The following is a 21,732-nucleotide window of genomic DNA, read 5'->3' as shown; positions in this document are numbered from 1 at the left end:
ATGCTGAAGAAAGTAGAGTGCACTAGTTTGTCCCATATCCCAACTCACACCATCACTCACGTAACATGTTAAATATATGTTGCCTCAGGCCACATTTGTAATGAATCAGCCCAACATCATCAAGTTAACATTAAAATCATTTTCCTCCTAATGATATTTATTCAGCCAATGGGAGAAGAGAGATGCAGGTTACACGGTAATACTTGTTTTACTGTAGTAAAACAAACTTCTGTTTAAGCATGGTCACATGCTATGTTTATCTAATATGATCATAGCGGTACTATTCTTGATTTCCATATGTAACATATTTATTTAAATAAACTAAATGCAACAAGACATAACATTTTAAGTGTTTAAGACTCTATATCAATATAACATCGGTGTAGATACACCATAGACAATTCTTAAAGAAAAACTACAAATGTAGTGTGAAAGGTACTCACCGATGAATAGCAAACTAGCTTTGAAACGGCTGGGTGATGGTGCCTACCAAGAATAAGTGACAATAGTCTTCTCTATTAGTGAAGCATTACTGGTAACTCGTGAAGGATGAGCACAATATGAGATACAGATGAAATGATGCCTTTCACACTACGACTGTAGTTTTTCTTTAAGAGTTGTCTATGGTGTATCTACACCGATATTATATAGATATAGTAACATATTTATGTATTCATAGCTGAAGAAGAGAGAGACAGAGTCGAAAGTTTGTAAGTCTTTTATTTTATTAAAAGAAGCGAGTGCAGCGAGCAGGGGGACAAAGCCTTCTAGTGATTATTAAGATAAAAACAAGTCTTACGAGTAAACAATACTGAATGGAGCTCATCTTGTAGAAACTATTCACAGAATTGTTCCATAGTCCATGAAATTCTTAAGTCTAGGTAAATCTTAATTATGGAATGATGTATTTGCTAGAATGTGAAGAACACTACTGAGAGTGGTTCGACATTGTTGTTACGACTTCCTTTCTATTGGGCTTGTTACAATTTGTCCAAGTATAGTTGTTGCATATTTATGGATGTATCAGCTACAGAGGGCATACTGAACCTTTCAAATGATTTTATGTGATTTACATTTCTCTCATTGTTCTCCAAATTTGATTAAAGGGCTGTATAAGCTTTAGGAGAAAAAACAATAGTATCTCACATTGAAAGGTTATGTCATGCTTATGTATGAAGGAAGAAAATGGTGTTTCAACTGTATATAGTATTAGTAGTGGCAAGTGATGAAGAAAAGCAAGCTTATACAGCATCAGCCAGGAAAAAAAGAAAGAAAGAAAAATACCCTTCCCATTTCATATAAATAGGGAAAAATACAACTGTCATAATCAGCCTACATTCGAACAGGGATAAACTCTTTGAATGTAGGCTGAGTATGGTTGAATTTGAAAAAGATGTCTGATCCTGTTGTAGATATTGCCAAATAATTTTTTCGCGAACAGATTTTAAATAAAGGAAGTAAGCAAACCCAAAGCCATAATTATGAGAGCATCTATGGTTTTCAGGGTGGTCCCCAATTCATAGAGGAGTGCAAAAGGTGACATAAGTAATTACACCACTTAGCTTAATGTGTGTTCCCAGGAAAACAATGGAGTCATTGGTTAAAGAAGTAATGCAGGACCATTAGCATTAGTTGAGACATACGCATGATGCAAGAAAGCAAGGTTATGCAGCATCAGCCAAAAAGAAAAAAATAAAACCTCTCCCATTTCACCCATTCATTCACTCCAAATGCCTGCCTAGATCAGCTTTAAATTTATTTAAACTATCAACTTCCACAACAAGAGACGGAAGTCTGTTCCAGTAAACAACTACCCGCTGGCTAAACGCAAATTTCCGCACATCTATACTACATCTGTCTTTCCTCAATCTGAATTTATGCCCTCTAAGGTGATTATTCACAGAAAGAGGAAGAATCCCATCAGCATGCTCAAATGGTTTGAGCATGCTCAAACCATTCAAGGCTTTATACACCTCTATCAGATCACCTCGCCGGTGCCAGACACTGTAATTTGCAAAACTTAAGCCTTTCTTCGTAAGAGCAACCCTTTGTTCCATTCACTAATCTTGTTGCCCTTCTCTGTACTCGTTCCAGCAGCTCTACATCTTTCTTGAAATGAGGCCTCCAGACCTGTATACAGTACTCAAGGTGTGGCCTGACCATTCCCTTGTACAATGGGACAATCACCTCCTCATCCCTGCTAGCAAAATTCCTGTATGTCGTTGACAAGACTCCATGACCCGCTCTGGCAGCCCTTCTGCACTGCTCAGCTAACTTCATATCTGACTGCACAATTACCCCTAGATCTTTTTCATTCTCCACTTCCTGAGAACTGTAACACACAGTTGGCATGGTTCTCTTGGGTTACTGCTACCCATATCCAGTATTTGCATTTGTCAATGTTAAACTTCCAGTTGTACAGCCATTTGCCCATCTAATCTAGATCCTGTTGCAGTAGCATACTGTCTTACTGTCACTAACAACCCTTGTATCATTTGAAAACTTGGACATTAAGCCTGATGTACCTTCATTTTTATCATTGATGAATACACAAAACAACACTGGGTCAGCACCAAACCTTAGGGAGATCCACTAATAACATTAGTTCATGAAGAGCAGTGTCCATTGAGTACCACTCTCTGTCATCTCCCACTCAACTCAACCATCCCTTTATCCATTGTAGCAAGTTGCCCTTAGTGCCATACTGCTCCAATTGTACAACAGTCTTCCATGTGCAACATTATCAAAAGCTTTCCTGAAATCCAAGTATATGATATTAAAAATTATTTTTTGCATTCAGTTCCATTGTGACCACATCATAGTGTCCAATAAAATTGGTCAGACAAGACCTGCTTTTAACAAACCCATGCTGTGTCTTAACTATTACTGCAGTCTTGTCTAGATAATCCTGCAATGCTTCTTTAACCAGTGACTCCATTATTTTCCCTGGAACACAAGTTAAACTAACAGGTCTATAGTTACCTGTGTCACCTTTTGAACCCCCTTTGTGAATTGATGATACATTTGCACACTTCCAGTCAATAGAGACCTCCCCAGAGTCCAAGGAAGCTGTCATAATTATGGCTAAGGGTTTGCTTACTTCCTTTACAGTTTTCTTTAATATCACTGGATAGATCCCATCCACCCCAGGTACCTTTCTTATGTTTAGCATCAACAATTTCTTCCCAATTTTGCTCTCAGTTATTACAGTCACTTAGCTCCCCGTTAGAGTTTGAAAAACTTCTGTCATTCCCCCTCCTTGAATAACTCCTCGTGTGTGAATGTAGTTGCAAAATACCAATTCAGTTTATCAGCTACTTGAGCAGGAACATTTTTTTCCGTGGAACACAAGTTAAACTAACAGGTCTATAGTTGCCTGTGTCACCTTTTGAACCCCCTTTGTCAATAATCAAACCATCTATGCTAAGTGGACCAATCGGATTCATCCCTTTCCTTCTAGAGTTTACATAAGTAAAGAACCCTTTGCTGTTTTTCTTTGTATCCTTTGCCAAAAGGTTTCTCGAAATCTGCCTTCGCCTGCCTGACCTCCTTTGCGACTTGATTACAGACTAACTTATAAATGCCATAGGCTTCTATGTCATCTGATAATTTATATGCATACCATGCATTTTTATTCTCTGCCAAGAGCCTCATTAGTTTATCTGACATCCATTTAGGTCTAAACCTTGAACAATATTTCTTAGTTGGCATGAAAAGCCTAGTAGCCACCAAGCTTAAGTCCATGAAGGCTTCTTATTTAGAATTTAAAAACTGTCTGAGACCACTTTAGTCACCTTTAAGAAAGCAAAAACCCTTCCCTTTACCCCTGGTGTTAGCTACCTCTTTGAGCAAATCCTACATCAGTACACTGTGAACCTAGTGGTTCCTTTATTTGCAGATTCTTAATGCATGAAGAATCACTACTGATAATCAGATCAAGAGTATTACTCTCTCTCTCTGGTTGCCTCCCGAACATGCTGCTGTAGAAAACAATCATCCAATAAATCTACAAAAGTGTAGATTTATTGGATGGTTGCTGGTGTGCCAGTGACTAACTCACAAGTTCCAGTCAATATCTGGAAAGTTAAAAATCACCCCATTATTAGACATTCGGATTTACTGGCCCACTATTTCTCTGCACAATTTTTCATTATACTCATCAGAGTCACTAGGCCTTCACTAGAAAATGACAGTAGGTGTGTAACACACATCTACTGTCATTTTCCCTTTCTCATGCTTATGTCACACCACACTGACTCAACATTGCATTGTCCACCAATGTCAATTGGATGCACTTCCTTATATTTATGTTTCTTAACTAACAGTATAACCCCTCCTCCCTTCCTGTCCTGTCTATCTTTTCTGTACACACTGTACTCTCCAAATTCCAATTCTGCACTGCTTATATCTGTGTGACACCATGCCTCTGATATCCCAACAATATCCACCTTTGATGTCTTGACCAGCACTTCAAACTCATCAAATTTATCAACTATACTTCTAGCATTGATATTCATGCACCTGTTCCTACTCTTAGTTACCCTAACACAGCCCATGTATTTACTTGTTCCACGATGACTCCCAGCAGTCCTGGAAATCCCTAGCACCTTGCTTTCCAGGTTGCTGCTCATTCTATAAGAAGCAGTGCAAGAATCACTTTTGCCTCTACCTGCGGCCACTGTTAATCTTTTAGCCTGTGAATCCCCCCCCCCACAAACTAGCAGTTTTCCGACCTATCTAACACTGCTGCTTCGAAAGCATGGGAAAATATTCTTGCACCCTTTCTATTTACGTGTATCCCATCCCTGTAGAAGCAGTCTCTCCTGTTAGCAAGCACAGATCACACTGAAAAAAATTCTATGCCATGAGCCTTACACAATATCTCCAGTGCCAAATTGCTTGACAAGCCAATCATCATATACTCCCTCCTATTGTATCTGGGCAGAATTGCAGGCACTTTCAAATACAACCCTAACTCGCGACTTTTTTTTAACATTGACCTGTACTTGTTAAGTAAATCTGCAGATGTTTTACTCTTACGGTCATTAATGCCAACCATCTAAACAGGAATGCAATTATACTCCAGTCACAGTATGGATATGTTAAGGTATGGTTGTCTGACAATTGTCTGACCAATATGATTGGATACTATAATGCAGTGACCAAGGAACTGGATAGAATAAATGTTTTTGATATCCTATACTTGGATTTGAGGAAAAATTTTGATATTGTTGCACATAGAAGACTGCTGTATGAACTGGTATTAAGGGCAAGTTACTGCTATGGATACAGGTCTGGTTGAGTGAAAGAAGACAAAGAGTGATTATCAATGGACACTGCTCTCCATGGACTAATGTTATTAGTGGAGTGCCCTGGTGTACGGTGCTGGGCCCACTGTTGTTTTCAACATTTATTAATGATGAAGGTAATCAGGCTTAATGTCTAAGTCTGCAGATAATACAAAGGTTGGCAGGATGGTTTATGACAGTAATCAGAATGAGCCACTGCAACAAGATTTAGGAAAATTTAGTCAGATGGGCTGAGAAATGGCAGTTGAAGTTTACCGACAAATGTAAGGTACTGCATATGGGTAGGAGTAATCCCAGAATAATTTATCAACTTTGGTACTATACTCAGGGTAGTGGTAAATAAAGGCCTGGTGGTAACTGTGCAGTCAGGATGTCAAAACATTTCATGGAATTTTGACAATGAGTATTACTCTCTCCGGTTGCCTCCTGAACATGCTGCATAGAAAACAAGGATAGATGTGTGGAAGTTTGCCTTCAGCCAGCTGGTAGTTTGGATAAATGCAGGGAAGAACTAGACAAGCCATTGGAGATGAACAAGTGATGTTGGAAGGGTTTTTTTTTTGTGATGCTGTACAAGAAGTTTGCCAGCAGGGATAAGACAATGGTTAGGCTACATCTTAAGTACCATATACAGATCTGAATGTTGCACTTTACAAGGAATGTGGACCGGCTGGAATAGGTGATGAATAAGGCAATGAGGTTGGTGAAGAGAACAAAAAAGGGTGGTCTAACAAAAAATAATTCAGTTCTGCGAACTGCAGCAACTAGAAACTAGGCACCTGTGAGGTGAGCTTACTGAAATTTTTAAGGCTTTGAATGAAGTGAGTAAGCTCAATGCTGAAGGCATTCTTCCTCTTGCTCAGTCTACACACATGATGGAACAAATTCTAATTGAGGTAGGATGGTTGCAGGATAGATGTGTGGAAGTATGCCTTCAGCCAGCTGGTGAATGCAGGGAAGAACAAGACAAGCCATTGAACAAGTGATGTTTTGGAAGTATTTTTTTTTTTTCTTATGCTGTATATGCTCACTTTCTTATATCCTTTGCCACTACTAAGCAGCTCCACTGAGTAATTCAAAATTTTGCCAGTCCAAATTGTATTAACATTAACATTTTGATGGAATTTGATCTTCTTGCCATTCTCAGCTATGTAATAGTTGTTGTTTTTTTATGTAACCCCTTCATTCAGTCACCAGTAGTGTTTGGATTATGACAAGTGTACAATATTATTTTCCCAAGCAAAGTCTGTGTTCGTTAACATTGGTGAAGTGCTCAAGGAGGTTATCAGGACACATATCCAAATTGTTCTCTTTCAACAGAAAGTTGTAAGAAGTGTACTAACATGCTCATTACTTAAATAATACTAATTGCTTGCATGACTTTTGAATCACCCTATACTAACTTGATAGGCATATTTATTTCCAACTTTTGAATCATCGTGCAGTAGCTCGATAAGCATAAGCACTTCCAGTGATTTTGATAAATCCAGGAATCTAGCACTCTTACAACTTAGTTTTTTCTCCAATTTTGTAACAGTCTGTATTTTATTTATTGGGGTATGAAGAAGTAGATTCTCAAAGGCCTGAAATGTGCTTTGCAAATCTGTGTATATTGGCAATAGTAGTGGAGAATGAGGCAAGAAAGCAGGCTTAAAAAGCATTAGCCAAAAAAAAAAAAAAAAAAAAACCCTTACAAACTACACACACACACACACACACTTCTCCAATCCACACCCTCCAAGAATTTGTTAGTGTTCTTCCTTGAATTTATTCAAACTACCCACTTCCACAACAGAGATGGAAGTTTGTTCCAACAATCAACAACCCGCTGGCTGAAGACAAAACTTCTGTACATATATTCTACAATAATCCTTCCTCAATTTGAATTTATGGTCCCTCATGTTTATGGTCTCAGCAAGAGGAAGAATGAAATCAACATTTAGCTTACTCAATCCATTCAAGGCCTTAAATACCTCAATTAGACCTCCCTGAAGGTGCCTAGTCTCCAGACGCTGCAATTTGCAGTACTGAAGACTTTCTTGGTGAGAATATCCTTTTATTTCTACATCCTTCCTAAAGTGAGGCCTGCAGACCAGTATATAGTACACAAGATGAGGCCTATGCATGGCCTTGTACAAGGGGATAATCACCTCCTTATCCCTGCCAGCAAAGTTTCTGTATTTCATTGACAAAACTCCATGAACAGTACCGGTAGCCTGTCTGCACTGCTCAGAGAATTTCATATCAGACTGCACAATTACCACAAGGTCTTTCTCATTTTCCACTACCTCAAGTGTAGTACCATACAATTGGTATATTAATCTGGTATTACTGCTACCCATATGCAATACCTTGCATTTGTCAATATTAAACTTCAATTGTCATTTCTCAGCAATTTCCAATGTGCTTAATTTTTCTAGATCTTGTTGCAGTAGAATACATGTAACCTCGTAAAACACGGAAGTTAGGTTCCCATAAAATCTCATGTAGTGCGAAACCGTGTTATACAGGACTAAGAACCAGTACAAAAATGGGGATAACATTCCAAAAGCTAACAAAAATATACCATTTTTTTAATAACTATCATAAACGTAACTTTTATTAAAAACAGTAATAACTGGGCAAACTTCTAACAAACTGTGATAGATAAAGTATGTTCATTTAGTTTTCTTCCTCTTCATCGCTGCTAAGCACAATCAAATGAGAGCATTTTCTCTGTTGCAAAATGTTTTCACCTTCTGAACTTCCTTCTGCAGCATCTAGATTTCATGTATCTTCTGCTCTCTTTAAAAAAATCAGAAATCTGGGTTTGTTTGCTCTTGCTTGATAGATCTTTGTAAATTTCATAGTTTAGAGCTAAGCATTTTTGAAGTTCACTTTTAAATTTTGTGCTCCTTTACTGCTATCATCAATCCAAATACTGAGTGCTTTTTCCATTTTCTCAATTATTAGTGCTTGGGGACGAACTGTCATATTTGCAGTCAGATATAACTTTATGGTCCAGACTGTTGCTTCATTTAAACTGAAACTTTTTGCAATGTATTAAGACGTTCCAAAATTTGTATCTTTGACTCTAGAGAAATAAAGTTTCTTTTGAGCAGTGCTTTTTTACTTTCCTTGGGCATAATTTAGGGCTGGAATTTAATTCACAACAAAGAAATTATTCCAATATGGTTCTTAGGAACAAAGTTTAGTAATACACACCCAGAAAAATTTATAAACGATCAAATAAAAGCTAAAATAACCTTACGAAAACCTTAAAAGCCATGCACTGCACACTTCGAAGTCAATTTTTTATGGTCTCAAACAAGCACAAGTTCAACAGCACAGAATGGGGATTCACAAATAATTTTTTTTTTTGCATAACCACTAGTGAATCAACAGTGGGGATTCACAAAAAAGAATGGAAATGTTTAAAAACTACATCCAACATAATAGCAGAGTTTCCCCCCTGCACAAAAGCTAAAAAAATACCATGTTATGCGAGGTTTGCCGCAATTCTCTAACTGTGAAATCTTTAGAGAATTGCATTAGAGCTAAACTGTGTTACATAAGTACAATGTTGTGTGAGGATTTCCGCAATTTATCAATCGTGGTAGAGTGAAACAATGTTGTAGAAGTACTGTGTTATACGGGGGATTGCCTGTACTTTGGTTACTGTCATAATCCACCTTGACAACCTTTATATCAATTGCAAACTTAAACAATAAGCCAGATATAACTTCATAAATATCATTCATAAAAAGTGAAAACAACAATAGGTCCAGCACCAAACCCCGGAGGACTCCACTAATAACATTAGTACAAGAAGAGCAGTGTTCATTGATTGCCACTCTGTCTTCTCTCAATCAACCTTCCTTTTATTCATAGCAGCAACTTGCCCTTAATGCCATTCTAATCCAATTTGTACAACAGTCTTCCATATGCAACAGTATCAAAAGCTTTCCTGAAATTCAAGTATATGATATTAAAATTATTTTTTGCATCCAGTTCCTTTGTGACCAAATCTTAGTATCCAATCAAACTGGTTAGATATATCTTCCCTTAACAAACCCATACTGTGTCTGAATTATAATTGCAGTCTTGTCTAGATGATCCTGCAATAGTTCCTTAACCAATGACCTTAACCAAGTATATGATATCAAAATTATTTTTTACATCCAGTTCCTTTGTTACTACATCATAGTATTGAATCAGACAGGTCAGATTGTCCTTTAACAAATCCAAGCTTTGACTGCAGTAACAGTAATTATATTCCTATATAAATGTTCCTGCATTACTTCTTTAACAAGAGTCGCCATCATTTTCCCTGGAACAGAAATTAAGCCAACAATCATTCTGTAATCACCCATGTTACTTTTTGATTTCTCTTTGTGAACTGGGGATACATTTGCATATCTTGAGTCCATGTGGACTTCCCTGAATCCAAAGAAGAAAAATATCTAATCATATTTGTATTATTATCAATTAATTTTTCACTGCCTCATTAACTATTATTGAAGTTAATAGAGCTGCTACGAAGAACTTGTGTTGTGTATTGTGTTATGTTGATATTTCCTTTTGAATATGTTCATGATATCAAGAATAATTTTAGCAGTCTATTTAGATTTCAGCATATAGCTTCACAAGGATTTGCTTACATCTTTTGTTGCCTTGGTTAATTTAACTGGATAGATCCCATTTGCTCCAGGTGCGTTTTTTATGTTAAGCTTTATCAGTTTCTCTTCCACTTTCCTCTCAGTTACACAAAATCATTTAGCTCCCTGTTAGATTTTGATGAATGTTTGTATCCCTCCTTAAATAACTCCTCATGTGTGAATGTGGATGCAAAATATCTATTCAGTTTGCCAGCAACCTGAGAAATTTCATCTATAGTTAAACTATTAATATTAAATGGGCACTGTGATTCAACTCCTTCCTACTATTAAAATAAATAAAGAAATTTTAGTTGCTTTTCTTTACATTCTTTGCCAGAGACTTCTCAAAATCTGCCTTAACTTGCCTAACCTCCTTTGTGACTTCTGTCATCATTATCATCATCAGCCTTTTCCAATCCACTGCAGGATGAAGGCCTCTCCAGCAAATTTCCAGTTCCTTCTGTTTTGTGCAATGGCCATCCATTTACTATCCAAGAACTTGTGAATTTCACCTGACCATCTCCGTTGTTGTCTTCCAGCTCCCCTTGGGTATCATTCTGTTATCTTCTTAGTCCATCTGTCATGATTTCTTCCATATATGTGTCCTGGACAAAACCATTTCAGTTCTTTAGTTGTGATAAGAATGTTCTTTATTTGTGTTTGCTGCCTAATCCATTTGTTTCTCTTCGTGTCCAACAGTCCGATTCCTAATATAATTTGTTCCATTTTTCACTGTGTAGTTTACAGCTTCTCTTCCATTCGTTTGGTGAGTGTCCAAGTTTCACTTCCATAAGTCATGGTGGGGAGTATACATTGGATCATTACTTTACGTTTCAGACAAATTGGGATAGTAGTCTTATGCTATTTATAAGTACACCTTCACTATTCTTCAGTTTCAGTATCATTTGTCTTTCTGTATTACTGCTCATGAATGCTGATTTAAGTCCTTTGTTTTCCCTTAATGCTTGTTCTACTTTTCTTGTGTTAGATCTTATGCCCTCTCTGAGTCTCTTTCTAATGGCTTTGCAAAACTCAGTATACTCAATTTTGTCCTTGTCAGTGTTTAAATTTCTCATCATTTGTCTTCTTTGGTTCATCACGACAAGTGTTTCTTGAATAATTTTTTTCTTCTTTGGATTTCTTTTTACCTATAGGTTTCTCGGGCTTTATCACTTTCAGAAAATTGTTGTATTCCTCGTTGATACCTTGGTCCTGAAAGGTCTTCAGAAGCTCAAATATGTTCCTAAGTTCTAGTACATACTGCTTTTTCTCCTCTTCTGTTATCTAAAAAACCTTTGTATTATTTACTCGAGTCAGTTTTTTTCCTTTCTTCCTTTACATCTATATCAAGTTCATCTTACCATTCCTATTCATCCTTTTCTTGAAAAAAGTGTTCATTGCTGACATCCCTTGTGATTCTGCAAATTCCACAAGTTATTCACCTCTTTCACTTCTTTCACCAATTCCAAAATTTCCTATCGATTCCCTTTATGCGTTGTTTTGGCTCTTTCCAACCTTAGCATTGAAGTCCCCCATAATAATGGTATAGTGAGTTTTCTGTTCATTTAAGTCTCTCAATTTTGGTGTACATTTCTTTAACTTCTTCATCATCATGGTTCGATGTTGGTGCATAAATCATTATAACCTTTAGCTTGTACCTCCTAGAAATCCTGAGTTGTAGTCCTGACACCCTTGGTGATGTGCTTTTGAATTCCAAAATGTTGTTTTTTATATCTTCATGGACCAGAAAGCCAACTCCACCTTCACTCTTTTCACTATTTCCATTGGTGTACAGCAGATTTCCACTTGATAAACTTATAAGTGATTCATTTTTTCTTCTTGTTTCAGCTAAGCCGACGATCAGATCACCTCGCAGGAGACTAGGCACATGAGCGGTGATCTAATTGAGGTGTATAAAGCCTTGAATGGTTTGAGCATTCTCAATGCTGATGGGATTCTTCCTCTTGCTCAGAATAATCACCTGAGAGGGCATAAATTCAAATTGAGGAAAGACAGTTGTAGGATAGAGGTGCGGAAGGTTGCCTTTAGCCAGCGGGTGGTTGATTGCTGGAACAAAATTCCACCTGTCATTGTAGAAGGTGATAGCTTAAACAGATTCAAGGCAGAACTAGACAAACATTTGGAGCGAGTGGATGGGTGAAATAAGGGTGTGTGTGTGTTTTTTTTGGCTGATGCTATATAAGCTTGTTTTCTTGCATCATGTGCCCTTGCTAATGCTATTCCAATTCACATTTTCTAATTAGAATATTAGAAGAATAGGATATTAGAACTTCTCCAGTTCTAATATCCTATTGTCACCGATGAGCGATCTTACATTGTAACAGGCTAAGTTCAGTTTCCGTGCATGGCAGCCGAGCCATAGCCAGAGATTCTTAGTATCCTTTGCTTCCACTCTAATCCTCTCGCTGCCATAAAAGGGATGGCAAAAGCTTCTGGGGACTGAGGGCCATTTGTTTTGTCATGTTCTGGAGGGATTGGTCTTTTCCTCTTCACACTGACCAGGCATCTTGAACAGAACCCCCAGGGGCTCACATATGGTGAGTATGGGCTTGGCACACCCAGGGTCCTGAGCTGGATATCATCATTCTTCCCTTTCTTGGTAATTCCTCTCTCTCTCTCTCTCTCTCTCTCTCTCTCTCTCTCTCTCTCTCTCTCTCTCTCTCTCTCTCTCTCTCAGGGTAATAGGGAATTTTTTTTTTTTTTTTTTTTTTTGGCTGGTGCAGCATAAGTCTCAGGCTTTCTTGCACCATATGGCTAATAATAATAATAATAATAATAAGATCCACTCTACCTGTTCGTTGCCACCAAAGTGATGCAACAGGGTTTTCCATTGAGAAAGTGTCCATGAGTGGATTTTAGAGAGGCAGGTCAACCGGACAACTTCGCCTAAATTTTATAAAATAGAAAGATATCAGATCCATAAGTGTTTTAGACTGAGTGTCTGATAACACACAGAATGCCTGTTCCCCTCTAATCCCTTTCCCTTGACTACTAGTAAGGGTAAAGGGAAAGACTTTTCCTTTGGTAAGGAAAGGTGCAAGTTATCACACTCAGTCTAAAACACTGATCCAATATCTTTCTATTTTAGAAGATTTAAGAGAAGTCCAGTTAGCCTCCCTCCCTAAAATCCACTCATGCACACCTTGTGACTTTGTACTGGCTTATAATTTATATGCATCTTGTACATTTTTCCTTCTCTGCCACAGGCTCATCAGTTCAGTTGACATCCATCTAAGTTCAGAACGGCATTTCTTAGTTGGTATGAAAAGTCTAGTACCTTCTATGATTACTTTCCTGAATGATTTCCATTTAGAATTTGCAGTTGGCAACATCATCAATTGGTCTCACTGCATACAATACTGCTCAACAAAAAAATTCTTTGAATTGTTTAGCACACTTTAGTAATTTTGCAGACTAATAGGTAAACTTTACTAATTTTGGGTCGAGAAAAACGAATATGGCTTCAGAAATTTTTTATTAGCTCTAGTTTTTGAGATGTGCAAATGTATCCCCAATTCACAAAGGAGGTTCGAAGGGTGACACGAGTAATTACAGACCAGTTAGTTTAACTTCTGTTCCGGGTAAAATAATGGAGTCACTGGTTAAAGATGCATTGCAGGATCATCTAGACAAGACTGCAGCAATAATTCAGACACAGCATGGGTTTGTTAAGGGAAAGTCTTGTCTGACAAATTTGATTGGTTATTATGATGTGGTCACAAAGGAACTGGATGCAAAAAATAATTTTGATATCATATACTTGGATTTCAGGAAAGCTTTTGACACTGTTGCGCATGGAAGACTACTGTACAAATTGGAGCAGAATGGTATTAAGGGTAAGTTGCTACAATGGATAAAAGGATGGTTAAGTGGGAGAAGACAGAGGGTGGTAATCAATGGGTGCTGCTCTTCGTGGACTAATGTTATTAGTGGAGTCCCACAGGGTTCGGTGTTGGGTCCACTGTTGTTTTGTATATTTATCAATGATATTGATGAAGGTATATCAAGCTTAATGTCGAAGTTTGCAGATGACACGAAGGTTGGCAGGGTTGTTAATGACAGTCATGGCAGTGTGCTACTGCAACAGGATCTAGATAATTTGGGCAGATGGGCTAAGAAGTGGCAACTGAAGTTTAACCTTGACAAATGCAAAGTACTGCATATGGGTAGAAGTAACCCCAGAGAAACGTACCAACTGTGTGGTACTACACTTAAGGTGGTAGAAAATGAAAAAGACCTGGGAATAATTGTGCAGTCAGATATGAAGTTTTCTGAGCAATGCAGACAGGCTGCTAAGGCAGGTCACGGGGTTTTGTCAATGATATATAGGAATTTTGCTAGCAGGGAAAAGGAGGTGATTGTCCCTCTGTATAAGGCAATGGTCAGGCCACGCCTTGAGTACTGCGTACAGGTCTGGAGGCCTCATTTTAGGAAGGATGTAGATTTGCTTGAGCGTGTACAGAGAAGAGCAACACGATTGGTGAGGGGAATGAAGGGATCCTCTTACCAAGAGAGGCTTAAGTTCTGCAAATTGCAGTGGCTGGAGACTAGGCACCTGCGCGGTGATCTGATTGAGGTCTATAAGGCCTTGAATGGGTTGAGCACGCTGAATTCTGATGGGATCCTCCCACTTGTTCAGAATACGAACCTACGGGGACATAAGTTCAAATTAAGAAAGGATAGATGTAGAATAGATGTGCGGAAATTTGCCTTTAGCCAGCGGGTGGTTAATTGCTGGAACAAACTTCCATCTGTCGTTGTGGAAGTTGATAGGTTAAATAAATTTAAGGAGGAACTGGACAGGCATTTGGAGGGTATGGTGTGATTTTTTTTTTTTTTTTTGGCTGATGCTGCATAAGCTCCTACACTTGCTTTCTTGCATCAAGTGCCACTACTACTACTAGATACAGTACTTTTGCTATTGTCTAAGAATATAATAATTTCAGTAGTAGTTGGAGTGAAAAGTAATATTAAAACAATCTCATATCTACATTTTCTTGATACAACATAAATCATAGTTGTTTTTAATTAAAACTTAAAAAAAAAAAAAAAAAAAAAAACAAGCACACAAGAAAACTGTACAGGAACCGAAAGTACTTTCTAAAAATTTGGCCTATTCATGATAGTGCCTTCTTTTCGCTTGTATTCCACTTGCAGGGCATCTCTTGTTACCATCCAACAGTAGTCTGCAAGCATAGAAGCATTCTACCTACCCTGATATATTCTTTCTATTGCTGAAATGTCTTGGTGGAATCGCTCACCGTGATTGTTACACACTGCACCACAGCTGTCAGGGAAGTTCAGAGAGAGTTGAGAAAGTGGATTTTCAGTGACACGTTGCAGCCTAATTGACGATACTTTTCTAGAAGGTTGTTCACAGTTTCAACATAGTTTCCAGCTCTTCGGTTTCCCAGGAAGTCATGCAAAACACTTTTAAAGGCTTCCCAAGCTGCATTCTCATTACTCTGAAGGACTCGCTCAAAGTTTTCATCCTTTAAAAGTTCACAAATTTGCGGACCAAAAAAGATTCCTTCCTTAACCTTAGCATCACTCAACAGTAGACACTGTCCTCTCAGGTACTTGAAAGCTTCTCCATCCTGGTTCATCCACTTAACGAAGTTCTTCACAAGTCCCAGTTTGACGTGTAAAGGAGGCAGAAGAATTTTGCTTCGATCAACCAGAGGATTGTGCCGGACATTTTTTCCCCCAGGGCGCGGATTTTCCCTTAGAGGCCAGACTTTTCTTTTGTAGTGCGAGGACCTAGTCCGATTGTCCCACTCATACAGGAAACAGCAGTACTTCGTGTATCCCAACTGCATGCCCAGCAGTATTGCAATCACCTTCAGGTCTCTACAGATCTGCCATTGGTGGTCTACATTTTCTTGATACAACATAAATCATAGTTGTTTTTAATTAAAACTTAAAAAATTATTTTAAAATGGAAGCAATGAATTAAAAAAATTCATTGCTTCCAGAATTAATTTCATATTCTCATATGTCTCCGTGTGGAGAGCATGGCCTAGAGGAATTGAAGGAAGAGCACTGCCATTGTGGAGCAAAACAGCTTTTAAACTTAGCTTTGATGAATCTATGAATAGCCTCTGGTCCTGTTGGTTGTGCTCCACATTCAAAGCTGTTATCAAACCACTGACATCACAGCAGGCAACAAGGTTGTTTTCACTTTTAAAATATGGAGTCAAAGCATTCTGCCTGTTCCTATACACAGACACCTCGACATTTGGTTGCAGAAGATTCCACTGTTGGAGCCTTGATCCCAGAAGCTCTGCTTTATCTTTTGATAGATCTAGGTCTCGAATTAGATCACTTAGTTCACCTTGAGTGATTCTGTGTGACTTGGGTTCTGGCACAAAATCAGGATCCTGTGATGTTGAAGGCCCAGGTTGACCATCATTCCTCACTCTGTCCCCATCTTCATCAGACTCCAAATTGTACTCTTCCGGAGGGTGAGGTACAGGCAGACCATCCCCATGTGCCACTGGTTGGATAGCTGATGGGATGCTGGGGTATTCCACAGTCCACTTCCTTTTTTTTGACATGCCATGCTGAAGAGAAGGCACCATGCAGAAATAACAGTCATTTACACAATTTGAAGGCGCCCTCCAAATCACTGGGATGGCAAAAGACATTGAATGTCCTTTGTTATTCAACCATACACGAAGATTTACAGCACATGTGTTGCAGCAAATATGAGGTGCCCAGGGTTTATCTTCATCCCATACCTTACATCCAAAATAATGGTATAGGCTGTATTCACAAGTGGAGTCAACTGATGTTGCTGGAAAATGTCACATCACCACACACATAACAAAAACAATCAACACTGTTAATACATTTACGTGGCATCCTGGCTTTTTACATAATTTTTGTCCATAAACCTTAAAGAAAAAAAGAAATGAACATTACTCATAACATCACTTGCAAGGTAAATGAGGCGCCTCCGTAGCCAGGTGGGAAGGAGCAGCAGTGCGTAGCACACGCTTCTTGATTATACCGGGGTTCGAGCCCGTCACCACCAAATACGGAGGATGCGGAAAGGTCAGAGAATGACCACTGCATATCCCCGAGCAATATGGCCTTAGTTGCTAATGCTCCTAAAAAAAAAAAAACCAAAAACCAAGGTAAATGATACACAGAAATAAAAAAAAAAAAAAAAAAAATGTCGTATCGGTTCCTGTTTCATTGTTACCAACCTATCTATTCTCTAGACTCCAAAATTCCCTAGTATTCACCAATATTCCTCTAAATCATAAGAGGGGCTATATCATGGAACCGAGAGCTAACTAAGAGTTTTAAATGTTATATTCGTTTTTCTCATGCTAAAATTAAGAAGCATTGACTACATTTTCGAGCCTGAAACATTTTTGGTGTTGACCAATGTAATTTAAAAACGATCTGAGATTCTTAATGTAGATTCTTAATGCATGAAGAATTGCTGCTGATAACCAGATCAAGAATACTGCTTCCTCTTGTTGCTTCTCTAACATGCTGCCAAGGAAAACAGTCATCAAAGAAATCTACAAAAGTCTTGCCAGTGTGTGAGTGACCACACCCATAAAATCCCCCACTATAAGGGCTATACCAGACGAGCGCTTGAAGTGTGGAGCCGGCAATGCCTTTCAATGCCCAGTTTTACAAGAAGCAGAGGGTAAAGGCATGCAAACTAGATTGGCGCTTTGAATGCCACACTGGATGACATTAGCTGGTTTTGAATGCCTGTGAACACTGTTGCAAAGCATTCAAAACTTGCCATTTGTATAACCTGAGGAGACGTTCTCCCTGTGCAGGGGGTGGTTGTCCTTAATTCATTTGTTTATTATACTATGGGGGAGATGATATTTGACATAGAGGATCAGAAAGCTCAGTTCTGAATCTTATATTTATTGTATATATTACTTCTATTTCATTAGTTAACAAAATAGAAGTTTGTTTACTTGTAGAGACAATTAATTGGTAGATTCCTCTGGTTATCTGTGTATGGAATCACAAATGTATATAATTTAAGTTAATAAAGCACCTTATGATTATTAAATAAGATCAAAACAGTAATCAGAAAACTGCTGAAGAATATCAACTGCAACAGTACAACTAATGTCGGCATTAGCAAAAAGGATACCACATGTGGTCTCTGTCTTCTTCCAAAACGAATTTTGAACCTTTCGTTTCAAACATAACTTTGGTGTCTTTCTTTTTTGAAAAGTATTGTGAAAGCAATGAAAGCACGTAGTACAGAGTTGTTGCCAGTGTGATACAAAGAAAAAAAAAAATAATAATAAATAAATAAATGTACGCAATTGTTTCTTGGTGTAAAAATCATGACCGAAAGAATTGCAACGGATTGTTTCCAAAATTTTTTTTTTAAGTTTCTGAAAAACAAAAAGATCTTACTTCCTTTCTTCAATGTGTATTGTATCTACCACCACAAAATTGAGGAAATTCATTTGTTGGAAGCCGCACTGGAAACTGGAAAAACTGGTGTAAAATTGATAACACTGCAATGCACATTTGATAAAAAAAAAAATAATAAAATAAATTAAATAAATAATAATAATAAAAAAGTTTGCTTTATTGTAATTGTTTTTAGGGAACAATATGGTACAGCATGTTTTCTGGATTTATATTTGATCTTCTAATGAAATTTCAAGAAAATATTTCTATTGATAGCTGTGCTACAAACTTCAAAAACTGGTATCTTCGCACGAAAATTAGTAAAATCAAATTACCCTAATCGTTTACTGAACAGAAAGTAATCCGTTACAGTGTGAGTAGTGGAGAATGTTTTCTGCTTAAAATGGATGGAAAGTACTTGTCAATATTCCATCTGAAAATAATGTCAAGTGGTGGGAAGACAGTAAAAACAGGTGTTTTATTCTGAGAAGTCCCATGTGGTAAAATCAAATAGGAAGTTACCCTTTATTAGAAAACAGGCCTTGTGCGTGGGGTTGCATTATATCAATAAAGTTTCTGGCAACGGCCAACTAATTGGTTAAAATAAATTTATTTAAAATAAAAATGATATATACATAAGATAAAACAGAAATAAAATAAGATAAAAGCATTAAAATACAAGATAAGAGAGTTAAAATACCTAGATAATAGCTTTCAAAGTGGAGTGCCTCTTCATCAGCTAGTGTGTGAATGGTGTACTTCAGTATATATTAATGGTTATAATAGCACAAGTAAGCTCGGCATTATCATGTATCACAAATCTGGTGTCAGTAAACAGAATTACATACACATGATGATCGCCAGTGCTCATCGCACCGCAATACAGTACATTCTATAATAGGGTGCAAGTGTACTCCCCTCGTCCAATTCATAGTACTATTATTGGTGGCTATGTGCAGTGCTTCAAGCCATGAGCGCTGGCGGTAATCACGTGAACAGTCGACGATTTCAATATCCCGTTTCAATAGCACTTCTCACACCTTATTCTCCCGCGGTTGGATGCACTCTAGTTCGACTGGTGACAGGCAGTTGGAGATTTCTAAAATTAGGGCGGAGCTTTCAAATTGCGGCTATCCACCTCATGTTCTAGATAGATGTGAGCTTCAGGCTCACGAATTTGTTACGAAATCTAACCCGCCTCCCGTCAACCAAGTTATCTCTACTGCCCACATCCCCTATTATCCGGGCGTATCGGAACGTCTTGTTAGGATTTTGCGTCACCATCATATACGATGTGTGCAATTTCTGGGGAGGAAATTACAATTATTATTTCTAAGGTGAAAACACCAGTTTCTCCTTTCCTATGGAGTGGTTCCGTATACCATATTACGTGTCCAGATTGTGGGAGGTGTTATGTAGGTGAGTCTGGTAGAAGATTAAAAGATCGGGTTTCTGAGCATGAAAACTTAGCAGTGACTCTGCAAACCGTTAATTTTGAACGCTACGCAGTTGCCGAACATTATTGGGTTGAGCAGCACAATCTTGATCCCCAACGGGATATTGAAATTGTCGACTGTTCACGTGATTACCGTCAGTGCTCATGGCTTGAAGCACTGCACATAGCCACCAATAATAGTACTATGAATCGGACGAGGGGAGTACACTTATACCCTATTATAGAATGTACTGTATTGCAGTGCGATGAGCGCTGGCGATCATTACGTGTATGTAATTCTGCTTTACCGACACCAGACTTGTGATACATGATCATGCCCAGCTGACTTGTGCTATTGTAACCATTAATATATACTGAAGTACACCATTCACACACTTGCTCATGAAAAGGCACTCCGCTTCGAAAGCTACTATCTATGTATTTTAATGCTTTTATTATATATATTTTAACTGTCTTATGTTGTATTTTAATGCTTTTATCTTATGTATATATCATTTTTATTTTAACCAGTTAGTCGGTCATCGCAAGAAACTTTGATGTTTCTTGTTATGTTATGTTACCAAACTTTGATGATGTTTGGTAACATAAAGTTATCCTTTATGTTACCAAAAGTAATTCTGTAAGACACTAAGTCTTACAAATACCTTAATCTCTGAATAAGAATAGCGGATAGAAATAAAATAATTTTACAAACAAAGAAAACAACATTTCAGAAATATTTCAATTAGTGGGAGTTGGCCTATCGATACAGCACAACGCATAGATGTAAACGTAGGTATTGATTTCAGCATCACAGTATCAAATTTTGCATTTTTTTTCACTAAATAACATTAGAGATTCATCAAAACTCTGTATCGACATTCTGAAAAATAAAAAAAATAAAAATTCTCAGGAGACTTCCTGTGTTTCAAACATAATATAAACTTTTCTGTTTTTAACCTATTTAAATTTTCTGGATGAAGCCACCATCGTCATTTTCTCTTTCTACTTGCAATCAACACTATACATAAATGCGCAATAGATCCAACTTGAACATCCATCTTGAAACTGGGAATAGAAAAAGTGAGTCACTGGTGAAATCCAATGAAATGTTAAAAGCGCCTCATCTAGTTTGAAACGGTCTGATGTTAGGAGTGCTACATGTAGTTTGCTGCTTTGGAGGCGCATTCATGATGCCAGCTGACGCTCGCCTTCAAGCACTTGTCTAGTATAGCCCTAAGACATTCTGATTACTGGCCCACTATTTCTCTGTAGAGTTGTTTGGTGTACTCATCAGAGTCATTAGACCTATAGCACACACCTACTCTCATTCATTTTTTTTTCTGCTCCCAGTGTTAATGGCATTCCAAACTGACTCAACATTGCAATGGTCACCAAGTTTGACTGGATGTCCTGCATCAGATTTAATATGCTATTTAACTAAGAGCATAACACCCACCCCTTCTGTGCTCTCTGCCCTTGCTGTATATATTGCAATCCCCACATTTAAATTCAGAATCGCTTATTATTATTATTAGCTATATGGTGCATGGATGCCTGAGGCTTATGCTGCACCACACAAAAAAAAAATTCCCAAGTTACCCTGAGAGAGAGAGAGAGAGAGAGAGAGAGAGAGACACACACAAAAGTAGAAAGGAATCACTAAGAAAGAGAAGAATGATGATATCCAGCTAGGACCCTGGGTGTGACAAGCCCATACTCACCAGATGTAAGATATATCTGAGTGACACCATGTCTATGTTATCCCTACAATGTCTGCATTTGATAAATTATTCAGTACTTCAAATTCACCAAATTTATTTACAGTGCTATTCGTATTAGTGTACATGTACACTAATACTTAGTTATTCTAACACAGCCCCAGCATTTACTTTTTCCATCAGGATCCACATCAGAGCTTGAA

At 37.8% G+C, this 21,732-nt stretch overlaps 1 protein-coding gene across 3 annotated transcripts in view; it reads right to left on the bottom strand.

The window, feature by feature from the left end:
* Positions 1-21,732, bottom strand: part of LOC150081797 (WD repeat-containing protein 26) — a 597,339-nt gene that overhangs the window by 42,030 nt on the left and 533,577 nt on the right. The window lies entirely within an intron of this gene.

This window comes from Mastigoproctus giganteus, chromosome 8 (genome assembly GCF_048544385.1).
Source record: "Mastigoproctus giganteus isolate SK-2022 chromosome 8, ASM4854438v1, whole genome shotgun sequence".
Taxonomy (NCBI): Eukaryota; Metazoa; Arthropoda; class Arachnida; order Uropygi; family Thelyphonidae; genus Mastigoproctus; species Mastigoproctus giganteus.
This window is presented reverse-complemented; position numbering and strand designations above follow the sequence as displayed.